General features: G+C 29.8%; 1 long non-coding RNA gene across 3 annotated transcripts; it reads right to left on the bottom strand.

Annotated features, from left to right (window-relative positions):
* Positions 1-1,309: 1,309 nt before the first annotated feature.
* Positions 1,310-10,981, bottom strand: LOC145952672 (uncharacterized). 3 transcript variants are annotated; one of them, XR_014430180.1, is made up of 3 exons: positions 4,417-5,800; positions 3,856-4,133; positions 1,310-3,443 (listed from the first exon to the last, which is right to left on the bottom strand). It is a non-coding gene; the product is annotated as an uncharacterized LOC145952672 (long non-coding RNA). The 3 variants fall into 3 exon arrangements; XR_014430181.1 differs by lacking the exon at positions 1,310-3,443 and adding an exon at positions 10,749-10,981 and having other exon boundaries at positions 3,747-4,133; positions 4,417-5,613; XR_014430179.1 differs by lacking the exon at positions 1,310-3,443 and having other exon boundaries at positions 3,747-4,133; positions 4,417-6,012.
* Positions 10,982-12,402: the final 1,421 nt, after the last annotated feature.

Raw genomic sequence — 12,402 nt, 5'->3', positions numbered from 1 at the left:
TCACAATCCATTAACCTAGCATCCACCGAAGCGTCACAATATGAGTATTCATGTCACAAATCATTAAATTATAAAATAATTTTAACAACATTAATTATTACGGCTGACAGTACAAAATCACCACACATTTCTTACAATATTTCACTGCTGCATGCAATTAATTCTTCACTGCTACATGTCAAACATTAAATCAACTATTAATGAATTTCATTATTAACCCTAAGTCTACAAAATTTATATAATAAAATTAAATCTCAATTACAAAACCTTAACACACTTTACTCCTTTACAATGGACACAAATAAGGAACTACATTTTTCACCACTTGCTATGAATTCTCCTGATGCCACCCGCATGAACACAGAAGCAATTACTATGGGAATCACAGCGCCAGCAACAAACAAAACTCCAACCATTACGTCGTCAACAAATGTTGAACCCTTTGAAAACACTTCAACTTCTTTTGGGTTAGTTTAACAATGCATTTATTGTAAAACAGTTGTATTCATTCATCAAAGTTCCATGCTTGGTAAACAAATCTTTTTTTACAGGCCAATAGAAGTTATTGCTTTAACGAATAATCCTGACACAGCCAACCAACATGAAAATCATTCCAAGGTAATACTCTTATTCTACTACATCTCAAAAATCGTTGTCATTATGTACATCTATATGCTCAAATCATTTAATGCTTCATTTTGTATAATGCATTTGAAGTACTACTTCTTGACAAAACTATTCAGGCCTTATACTCCGCAACAAAACTCATTTCTAACATCACTCAGGTTTTCCATCAAACATTTTATACTTTTTTCCTTACGCAACAACCTCAATGTCATATATGGTTCCCTCATATATACTAACTTCATTTTTTTACAACCTTCTTTTATAGGGTGTTAATGACCGTCTTCAGGAAATGGAGAAAAAACAAAATGAAATACATACGAAGCTTGCAAACATTGAGTCTCAAATTAATATTACAAGAGATATAACTATGACTGCAATTTCTCGCTCAATGAATGTTCAACAAAATTCTCCAACATTAACAACAACAAATACAGATACTGGACTCAACACCACACCTAAGCGATTATTTTGTCGGAATTCATCTCCATTGTCAAAGCAATCCCAACGGAAATTTATGAATCAGTCACACATTCTGAATCAAGTTGATACAAGACCAAGTAAGCGTAAGATGATTGGTAAAATCATTTTGAGCAATAACAATATAGTTGGATATTCATCTTCGAACAACACCAATGCAATTCAACTGGGAGTTCATCATCGTCAGTCAACAGAACCACCCAACTACAATCAAAATAGTAGTTTTTCCATTCCACTCAAACGGAAGGTCGTATGCATACTTTACTTTACATTTACTTTATAATACATTCAAAAAAATAGTCAATGAAATTACTTGTTCCATTCCACTAAAACTACAATTCCTTTTTTTTAGCCAACAATTAACGAAGGGTCATTGGAGACACCGTTGCCATCCAATGTATACAGAAACTTGACATTTAACGACTCAGCTGCACAAACCAATGTTAAAATACCTGACATACCAACTGAGTTAACACAGAATGCAAAAAACCAGGTTCAACAGCCAAACAAGACAGATGTGCAAGATATACCATCAAGTGATGATGAGTTACATGGTATCGTTGCTGTAGGCCACATTTTGCCACGGGTAAAAATCTTGACATTTTCCATCTTTTTTTAATACAACTCCTCTAACACATGTCTATTGTAGAAAATCAACTCAATTTTTAGGCCTACCCAAGACATGGCATTAACAAAAGAACAATTACGACTTTCCACCTATATTTTTTACCCTGACTATAAACTCAGGTTACCATTTTCATAACTCATTCATACTGTGTTAAATATTTACAACTACAATTTTGTCTTCTTATTTATACTTTTTTTTTCTATTTCTTTTCCTCTAGTGAAGTGCTCCTAAAGATGAATTACACAGAGGTTACAAGACAACAATTACAATGTTTAAGTCCTGGAAATAAAATCAAACGTCAGGTATACGTATAAATTTAATATTTCATAATGTTTAATCATCTACAACAATACTCATTACCCTCTCTGCTCTCTAACCTCATTAGGTTGTTGCTTGGATGTCAATGAAGATCACTGATATGCAGGACAAGATTACTGATCAAACCATTTGGTGTCTTCCTCCTGAATTTGCGGTAACCTTTCATTCTTATTATTTTTCTAACTTTTTTTTTTCAACTCCACAACCCAATACACTTTACTTTTCTTTTCTGACTAATAATTTTCACAATTTGTAAATATTATCATATAACTTTTACACTAAATTACTGTAATTTTAATTTTCCTATCTATTTAATGTACAATTATAAACTTCAAATAACATCTATTATCAACATTTTCATCATTAGTTTTCCTTCTTTACTACACCTAATAACATCTATCAAAATTGTCATATTTACAGAGAGCTATCATTGAAGGAGACACAATTGAAGACCTATTGGAAACATATGCAAAACACTGGATGAAACCATATCAAAAATTAAAATATGTATACTGCATTCCATATTTCTTTCAAATGAAATACTAAACTATTTATTTAACTACATCTCATTTACCCATTTAATAAAATATTTTGCTTTTCATAGATATATGTGCCAATTGAGGAATATAGCGGACACTGGTATTTGATGGTTCTTAGCTTAGAAGACAATGTAATATACCATTTGGATTCTTATCTGAAGGACGAAACAATGGATCGTAGACGTCACAACATGATGCAAATTGTATGTCACAAATAACTCCAAATAAATCAACCATCCTAACTTCACTATCAATTTCATATATATTATTTTCCTGTTTCAGTCCAACGTCATAATACAATTGATGGAATCAAGTTTTTATCCTCAAAATTTTGTTAAAGAATTAGTACATGGAGAAAGCTGGGATATTTTGCAAGGAAGGGCAGTTCCAAATTGTGGCCATAGGTAACCAATACTAATTTACTTTATTATTTTATTCATAATGAATTTTATATTCACAACTTTTTTTTCCAATCCATAACAGTAACAACTCTATTATTTGGGTTTTACAATGGATGGATATGGAATATGCATTTCAACCAAACTTAATCAAAGTGGTGAGCAAATAATGCAATACATTTCAAATTACATTCTATTTTACTTATGCATATTAATATATGTCAAACAATGTAACATTTTCAGAGCCTTGATGAAGAAACTGTTCGAATGAAAATTGCTTTAGATTTGGTTTCCAGTGATCATAATGAATATAAACGCACCATCCACATCAGAGCTGCAGAATTCTGTCAAAGTATTGGACTATCATAAATTGAATTCAGAAAACAACTTCACGATTGAGCCTACACGTTTAGGATTAATATCATCAGCTGGGCTGCACATTTTTGGATCCTTATTCTGCAACCAAAATATTGTATCACTTCGGCCAATTATTTTTTGATTAGTTTTTTGGATATATATATTGCAAGAGGTCCAATATAATTCTACCTTTCTTCACAACTTTGAAACACTCAGCCAAAAACAATCACATTTTTGTATTTCATATTTTGTCATTATTAAATGAAACTAACTTCGTTATCTCTAATTTTAATGTACTATTTAAACATGCTTTTTATTATATTCTAGATCCAAAAACACACGAATCAATTTTTAATCACATGGTTTTAATAATTATTCATTACTGACATTATTAAACCAGTATATATGAAATTAACAACTTCAAATCAATACCTAAACACCAATTTCATATACATGATAAATGTGATAGCATTAAACTCATGAATCGTAAATAGGTAACTAACAATCTTACCCATTCATGGAGCCATTGCTGCCCTTTGGGTCTGCTTTTATGTAAAGCTTTACATCCAATAACAAGCTCTACTACCCCAAAGGAGAAAACATCAACTTCTTTACTGATTTTACCACTTTCAGTGCATTCTGGAGTCAAATACGTATCCATACAAGAGCAATTTTTCCACCATCACTTACTAATGATAAACAATTGTCTTTCATTCAGTACTACACTAACCAAATGTTCCAGCCACCCTGCTTTCCACTTCCACATCCTTTTCTCCATTCGTATGCCACCTGCCAAGGCCAAAATTTTCCAACTAAATCCATTACTCGCACTTAGTTCAGACATCTTATCCGCTGAAAGCATGATTCTTTATATTAACATAAACAATCCTTCAGAATAACCACGTAACACGAACTACCTAATAACATACTATAATAAAGATGTAGCAAAAAAAAAAAACATACAAGATTAACATCAACCTACTAATTGCAATGGTAAAAAGATAGACTTAACAAACAACCTTACATTCATACATTTTAACATTACAAAATTATTGGAGTTCGACATACTAACCATAAATTTTCTTCCATCCTCCACACAAAACCCTAAACCATCACAACATTACGATGTTGTGTTCAACTTAAAACCTCTATTTCTGACAAAAATTCTTCATCACCCTGAGCACCAGTTAACATATACCTCATCATTGCAACAACCTGCTCATCAGGTACCACTCCACGGTGTAGATAACCAAATTCATCTTCAGCCAAAACAAAATGGGGGGGTCGCAGTAGTGGCAATTGGGACTACTCAAATTGCTTCTGTAACACTTCTATTCAACTTCACATCCAGTTTACAATTAGGTACTCCTAACATAACATCATCATCCTATTTGTATTCTGCTAACAAACACAACATTCTACAACAATTCACAACATTAACGATTACACAAACACCTAACCATCACGACCACCTCCTCATAAAGTTTGCTTACTTATTCCACCTTCTTTAAGCTGCAGCTGTATCTCTGCATTCTATGCTTCAACTAACCAAAATTTCTGTTTAACAATACAGGGGGGCACATACAGCAGTACAAACGTATACACACAAAATCAAGGATCAACTTCATAAACTTCCTAAAATAAATCTAACAACCTCACACTGCATTTCCTCAATCTCACTTCGCCTACTCTGCATACCACGCCCCACTGTCTTCCATTCATGTAAAACTATATTTCATGTAATCAAATCTAACAAACATCAAATTTGTCAATAAGATTTTTACAAAAACAAAATCAATCTAGTAACAAACATATTTCAATGCTCAACAAATAATACCATTACCATAAACACAATTTTCAACAAAAATGTTAACAAACAACAAAACCAAAACTTCAGCCATCAACGATGTTCAACCCACCACTATTTTCTTCTTCTAAGCAATACCCTGCACTAACGCATCATCAATCCGCTCTTCCCACTCCACAATCAACAAACCCTTTTCACAGGGGTTGCGGCCTGCGACAAACAAAACACGACCACCGTGCCAAACTCGTAATTCACCCATGCTTCCCAACAAACTACCGCCACAATCGTAACAAAACACCACCACCTCCACCACCGTCGGAGACTCGTACTTCACCCATGTTAAACGGAACCCTAAACAATAGAAAATGTCCGTCAATATCAAATGTCCGCCACAATCGTAACAAAACACCACCACCTCCACCACCGTCGGAGACTCGTACTTCACCCATGTTAAACGGAACCCTAAACAATAGAAAATGTCCGTCAATATCAAATTTCAAAGGACTAATATGCAATTGTTCAAATTTAAACATTAAATTCAATCTCAACCGTTTACTTTTTTAAACTTCTCATCTACGGTCATTATTAATTGACCACCAATGCACCACTTGTTAAACTGGTCCGTCAGAGAATTTACCGTAGATAGTAGATAAGGTGATAAACATATAAAAGTAAGTTTAAAGATGTTTGCAATACAATTCTATATATATATATATATATATCGAATACTTTACTTATACCGGAGAGATGCGGGGAAGAAAAAAAGTCGAAAATTTCTCGATATATTTCGATGATTGACATAAGCTAAAGAATTACATTTAAAATGTTACGTTAATGAGTCTATTTATGGACTTTCACCCATTAAAATTAGTATAAATAATAATAAATAATGAGAAAAAATGATACTTTTGTATTATTACCAAATTAACTATCACTGATTTGTTTAATTTCAAAGATTGACTTAAATATTAAAGTGTCTTTTATAGGTAATTCATTTTTCTCACTCAAACAGATATAACCAAAGACTATAAGAATATTACAAAGGATAGGTAAGAAACACCGGGACAAGAACAAAGTCAACAAAATTATCGATATACCTTATGTAAGTAGATACTAAAATTAAAAAAAAAAAAAAAAGTTAACAATACTTATACAGTTATACTCTTTATTTGACGTGTGCTTGTGTATGAAAATTAAAATATAAATTTTAATGATGGTAAAATGCAAAGAGTTAAAATATAAATATTTAAATTTTATTTTATAAAATATTAAAATAATTTTATTAATAAAATCTTATGTTATTTAATAATTTGTGAACATTTTATTAAACTTAATATTAATTAAAAAGAATATTAATAAATCAAATTAATTTTTAGTTATTCGTCTACTTAATTTATCTTCTGTACAAGAATAATCGAATTTGATCTCCGAGTCTTAATTAATAGAAATGCCTCGTATCAATAAATAAGAATCTAAAGAAACCTACAAATCTCCCTTAAAATAGGTAATTAATTATGAAAAAATAGGTAATTAGTAAAATAGAAACTATTAATTTAATTTGATATAAAAACTTATATAAGACATGTGACTGTCACAAACATATAAAAAGACATGGCTACATGATAAAAAGAATAGAATGACATTATCATTCTTCTAAAAGTAAATAAATAAATTATAATATATTTAAATATTTAGGTATATAATATAAAGTGAGTGTGTGGTGATCAGGCGCATCTTGGGATAGTGCATGGAAGCACGTCATAGGCATTATCCAGCAAGTCTGGTGTCCTCAGCGATAACGATAAGGACACCAAATATCATTATTATGATTGCATGTGTCATGTCATGTGTGTCCTCTTGAGCCTTTCAATCACTTCAAACCCTATTTATAAAAGTTTTGCATTTTAGTTCTCGCACTTTAAAAGTTTGTAAACATTACTTTTGGTTTATGGAAAATAAATTATTTTTTATTTTTTATTTTTATAATTTTTATCTTTTTAAAATTTAAAATTATTTTTTTTTGTCCATTGTATGGTTTATATATAATATTTATTTTAAAAATTTATAAAAATATTTAGAAGTATCACATGTAAATAAAATATCCCAGACATTTTTGAGTATGATCATATAACATTAAAATGAGTTATATAATAGAGATTAAAATAATAATTTTAAATTTTAGAGGAATGAAAATCATAGAAATATTTTTACAAAAACTAAAATTAAAACATTTTCATTTTGTATGGACTTAAAAAATTATTTAAGTCTAAAAATTTTGATATATTTCAAAAATAATCATTTTTTGTTCGTGTTGAGATTTAGGTTGTAAATTTTATTGGGATAATTTTTATTAATTTTTTTGTATTATGTCACATTAAAATAAAATAGTAATATTATTATTAAATTATAAATTTCGTATATATAAATATTAATTTATTATTCAATATTATATTATTTTAATAATTTAATTCGTTAATAATTCGATTATTAATTTATTTTCTAAAATTTGTTATATACAATAAAATTATATAATCACTAGAGTTAATTTAATGATTAAAAAGAAAAAGTTCGAGTAATAAAAATATAATATATATATATATATATATATATATATATATTTATATTTATATATAGAAAACACCCAATCAAATTTTAGAGACACAAGTTTCATCAGTCAAGAAAGAGAAATCACATGAGTTGAAAAAGAGAAACACACAATCATGGTTAACTCTTTTTAAGGAAAAAAAACCACATTGGCTATTAAGCTCGAGAACTTTGTACAATAAAAATAGAGGCACCGGTTCCAACAACCAAGTATGAGTGTCTACCTTATTAATCAAGTTTGCTTAACCCAACTATATACACATAAGCAAAAAAAAAATTATATATTTGAAAATGCCAATAATTAATCATCACGAAAGCTCTCCCTCTAAAACATTTATGTTCCAAATCCCTACTTATGTGTTATGTTTGTTTTTAATTAAGTTTGGATTTCAATTTAGTTTTTGTGAAAAGTGATATAATATTTTATGTATTGAGAATCATCATAACCGATTTCTTTTACTTAATTTTGCCACATGTATGTTGTTGATAAAAATGAATGAGGGGTAAAGAGAGTGTCACATTGAGTGAAATTCTTTAAACATACTAAGTGAGGTGAAATGAGTGGCTTTTGAGTCGAAATAAAAAAAAAAAAAAAAAAAACACAAAATAAATATAAAAAAATAACTATTTACTAGAATAGGTGGTTTTTGCCACGTAGGGGTTACATTGGCACAGAAGGCGCACCTACTCCCTACGCTTTCTGTTATGCGTCTGTTTTGTATTAAATGCGTAAGGGAGATGTGCGTTTTTAATGCACAGCAGATGGCCCACGTACCCCTGCACCTTCTTCACTTGTCGCAATAAGTGTGGTTATAATAAATGCGCAGTGATATTACCCTAAATAAGCATGATCGTAGTTTAAATTTACTTGTTGATTAAGTTAATTTAAAATAGAATATTTATTATCTATTTGTTTACCTGTATAGGTGTCGCAATACATGTTTTCATGAAAGAAAAAGGTAGGATAAAAGGAAAACCATAATACATATAAATAGTTTGGTTTGGATGGTTATCTATAGAAATTCTGAACATGATGGATAAAAAGAAAAATCTTTCTCTTTCACTCCACGCCTTTGCTAAACCATAAAGCAAAACTAATCTTCTGTAGCTTCAAAATGGTTGTAAATATTTGGTTTAAGTAATTTTTAAACCAAAAAATGTTATTTATACTATATAATATAATTTTTTATTTTTAAAATTTTGAATTTATTTTTTCATGAACTTCATTTATATTTGATCTTATATCACTTAGGTTAGTGTAAGATAATGTAACACAAATTTTCTATCTTTATGTATGAAGAATATTTCGTTATCAAGGCTATTATGCATGGATTTCTTATAAAATTAGCATGGCCTTTCCAACAAAATATGGAAAGTTTCCATGGGAATTACATCACATAAAATTCTATCCTCGTGATTACCAATGGAGAACTTGACCTTCACTTGTTGGTCTACTACAATGCCCTTGTTTTCATTTAACCAATGAAACCTATAAGGCTTTGAATGGACTATGGTAGCGAGGACTAGTTTTTCCATGAATGTTGTGCTACAACCATTGTAAATTGAGCCACTATCCACAATGAGAGAATACATTTGTTCTAAAATTTTACATTTTGTATGAAAGATGTTCTCTCTTAAAGAAGTGCTTATTTTACAAGGTTAACTTCCAAGAAACCTTATAAATGGTAAGAGATCATCATCACAATAAAAATATTCTCTATCTTAAAATATATTCCTCTCTTCTTCTTCACTTCCATTAGATGTGAAAAAGAATATGTAGTCTCCTAATGACTACTATAGTGATCTAAGCCACTCATGATCAATGATCATGGTCTTTTTTGTGGGGGCACTCAAAGGCAATGTGGCATCTTCCTAGACACTTAAAGTACTTAATGTTACTAGTCCTAGAACTAGTGTTATGGGTATCCTTCTCTTTAAGAGGTTGACTTTTCTCATGTTTTTCTCTAGATGGATCACTCTTGAAGCAACTCTTAGAATAATACTCCTTTTTCTCTATGATCTTTCTTATGATGTGAAAATGATGATGAAGAATCCCTCTTATGATAAGTTTTCCTTAACAATTGTCGTTCTACCTTATCTTTTATCTCAAGGCTCAAGCCACTAAGAAACACAAAATACTTTTCTTTTTTCTTGTATTTTCTTTTTTATTTCTTTTCTTTTCTTTGACACTTTTTTTTTCTTTTCTTTTGGAGCAAATTTGTGACTGTTTTTCTTTTGATGTAGTTGTTGGAAATTTTGTTACAAATGTTCTAAAAAGAGCAACTCAATATTGCAAAAAAGATTTAAAAGTAGAAACTAAAATTTAGTAAGAAATTTTAAGGTAACTCTTATTTTCATTTGTGCTTATTTTTATAACCTTTTTGAACCTTAATATAATGAGTTCAAGTCACTTATATTTCCAACACCAAGTGTTTTTAGAATTTCACCAAATTTGAATTTAATTTGAGTCACAAAAAAAACAAGAATCAAGAAATAGTGAAAACTACAAGACTTAAGAAAATCTAACTCTATAAAACATGAATCTAATAACATGTATGAGCTCAAAGATTATATGCACAAAAGCTCCAATATAGTTCGGCCAAAACATATATTGTATATATTTTTCAAGATTTAAAAAACAAAAGGAATCAACTAGAAGTGGTGATAAGAAAGGACTACATGACTCTAAAACCATATGCTTTTGCATAGATTTCAAAATCAAAGCTAAGACTACACCATTTTATTTTATTTTATTTTTACTTTCATACTCAATACAACATACATCGAAATGAAGAATGAAGCATTAAGAACATAAATGCGAAAGACATACAACAAGATATGGTTCATAAATCTAAAAAAAATGAATCATAATTTTTCAAGACAAAATGTAGATCCAAGATTTAACAAACAATAACTAGGTTTACTACAACATAAACTCACAAGACATAAAATAATATATGAACATGACAAAATAATAAGAACAAAGATACAACCTCATGAAGATGACCATGCTCTATATACCAAAAATGATGAAATTAGTTTCAAGATTGATTGATTTCTCCTTTAGGCTTCTTCCTTATCCCTTGATCTTTCAATCATGAGGACTTTGAAGAAGAAGAAGAAACTTCAAAATTATGTGGTGGCGCCATTTCAATAGAAGATAAGTCAAGAATGTTTCATCACAAGAGTAGGATCATTGATAAGAGAATCAAATGGGGTTGAACTCAAAGAGAACTAGTGATTGTTTACATCTTATATCCTAAAAATTATAAAGAAATAAATTATTGATTTAATTGAACTAAAAATACAAAATCAATATATATATATATTTATATATATATATATATACATAAATATTATAAAAAAAGACTACAAAATGTAACTTAAAATCCAACATAAATTTAATTCTTTTTCCTTTTGAGTTTATTCGACTTTTCGTGTCTTTTTGAGACTTGACCCATGAGTGTACACTAGTGCAAAAATTGTATTTAAAATCGGAATTTTAAGATCGGCAATAAGATAACCGATCTTAAAAGTGACGCGGTAGCAATTTTGTAAATAATATGAACACTTTTAAGATCGGTTAAAATTTAACCGATCTTAAAAGTATTTTTAAGATCGGTTATTTTATAACAGATCTTAAAAGGTATGTCTGACACAACTTTTAAGATCGATTACAAAAGAATCGATCTTAAAAGTTGTATCAGACATAACTTTTAAGATCGGTCATAAAATCGGTTCTTAAATAACCGATTTTAAAAGTATTGTCAGAAACCTTTTATATTTCCCTCCGTTCTCATTCTCTTTAATCTTTCCCTCCATTCCTTTTTTTTACTCTCTTGCGCTCTCATTTTCTAAGGTCTCCAATAAGGTAAATTTCGTTGTCGTTTTCGTTTTCATTTTCGTCTTCTCATGCTCTTCTCTTGTCTCTATTTTTGTTATAGGTTCAATTTTGGGTAAATTTCTAATCTGGAACGGCCCGTTTTGCAAGAAGAACGGCCCGTATTGAAAGGAGAACGGGTCGTTCTTATGTCCATTCTAGATTGGTTAAACTATGCTAGAACGGCCCGTTCCACACTATCTTTTTAGGCCTTTTTAACAACTTGGAATGGCCTGTTCCAGTTTTGGAATGACCCATTCCAGTTTAATTTTTTTCGCAGCCAGGAATTGATCTTAAAATCGGTTAACCGATTTTAAAAGTCTAACTTTTAAAATCAGCTATTTTAAAATCAGTTACGGAACCGATTTTAAAAGTTAAAAATAACTAATTTTAAAAGTTTTTTTTTCAGGAGTGGTAATTACATACTTTTTGTGCAGAAAATTTAGCATACGACATTCTTTATTAATTTCACTTTGGCGCTTAGGTAAAACCTGTGGCAAAAACATTTGTGAATGTCGGACAGCAATATTACAATAGTAGAAATTAATACTTGTTTTTGCTGCCAAAGTAATCGATTAACCTTTTTCTTCTCTAAAAAAAAAAATAATAATCGCATATGTTATCAGTTGCAGATTCTGGTATAATTAATGATATTTCAAAGAAGCAGAGACAATTACATAAATCTTTATCACCCACACAAGGACAAAACAAAAGGAAAATAATGTATTTGGATTTTCGACAATAATAATAATAAAAACAAACCATGC

This window comes from Cajanus cajan, chromosome 10 (genome assembly GCF_000230855.2).
Source record: "Cajanus cajan strain Asha chromosome 10, NIPB_CcT2T_4, whole genome shotgun sequence".
Lineage (NCBI taxonomy): Eukaryota > Viridiplantae > Streptophyta > Magnoliopsida > Fabales > Fabaceae > Cajanus > Cajanus cajan.
The sequence above is the reverse complement of the archived record's forward strand: the minus strand, read 5'-3'. Positions and strand labels throughout refer to the sequence as shown.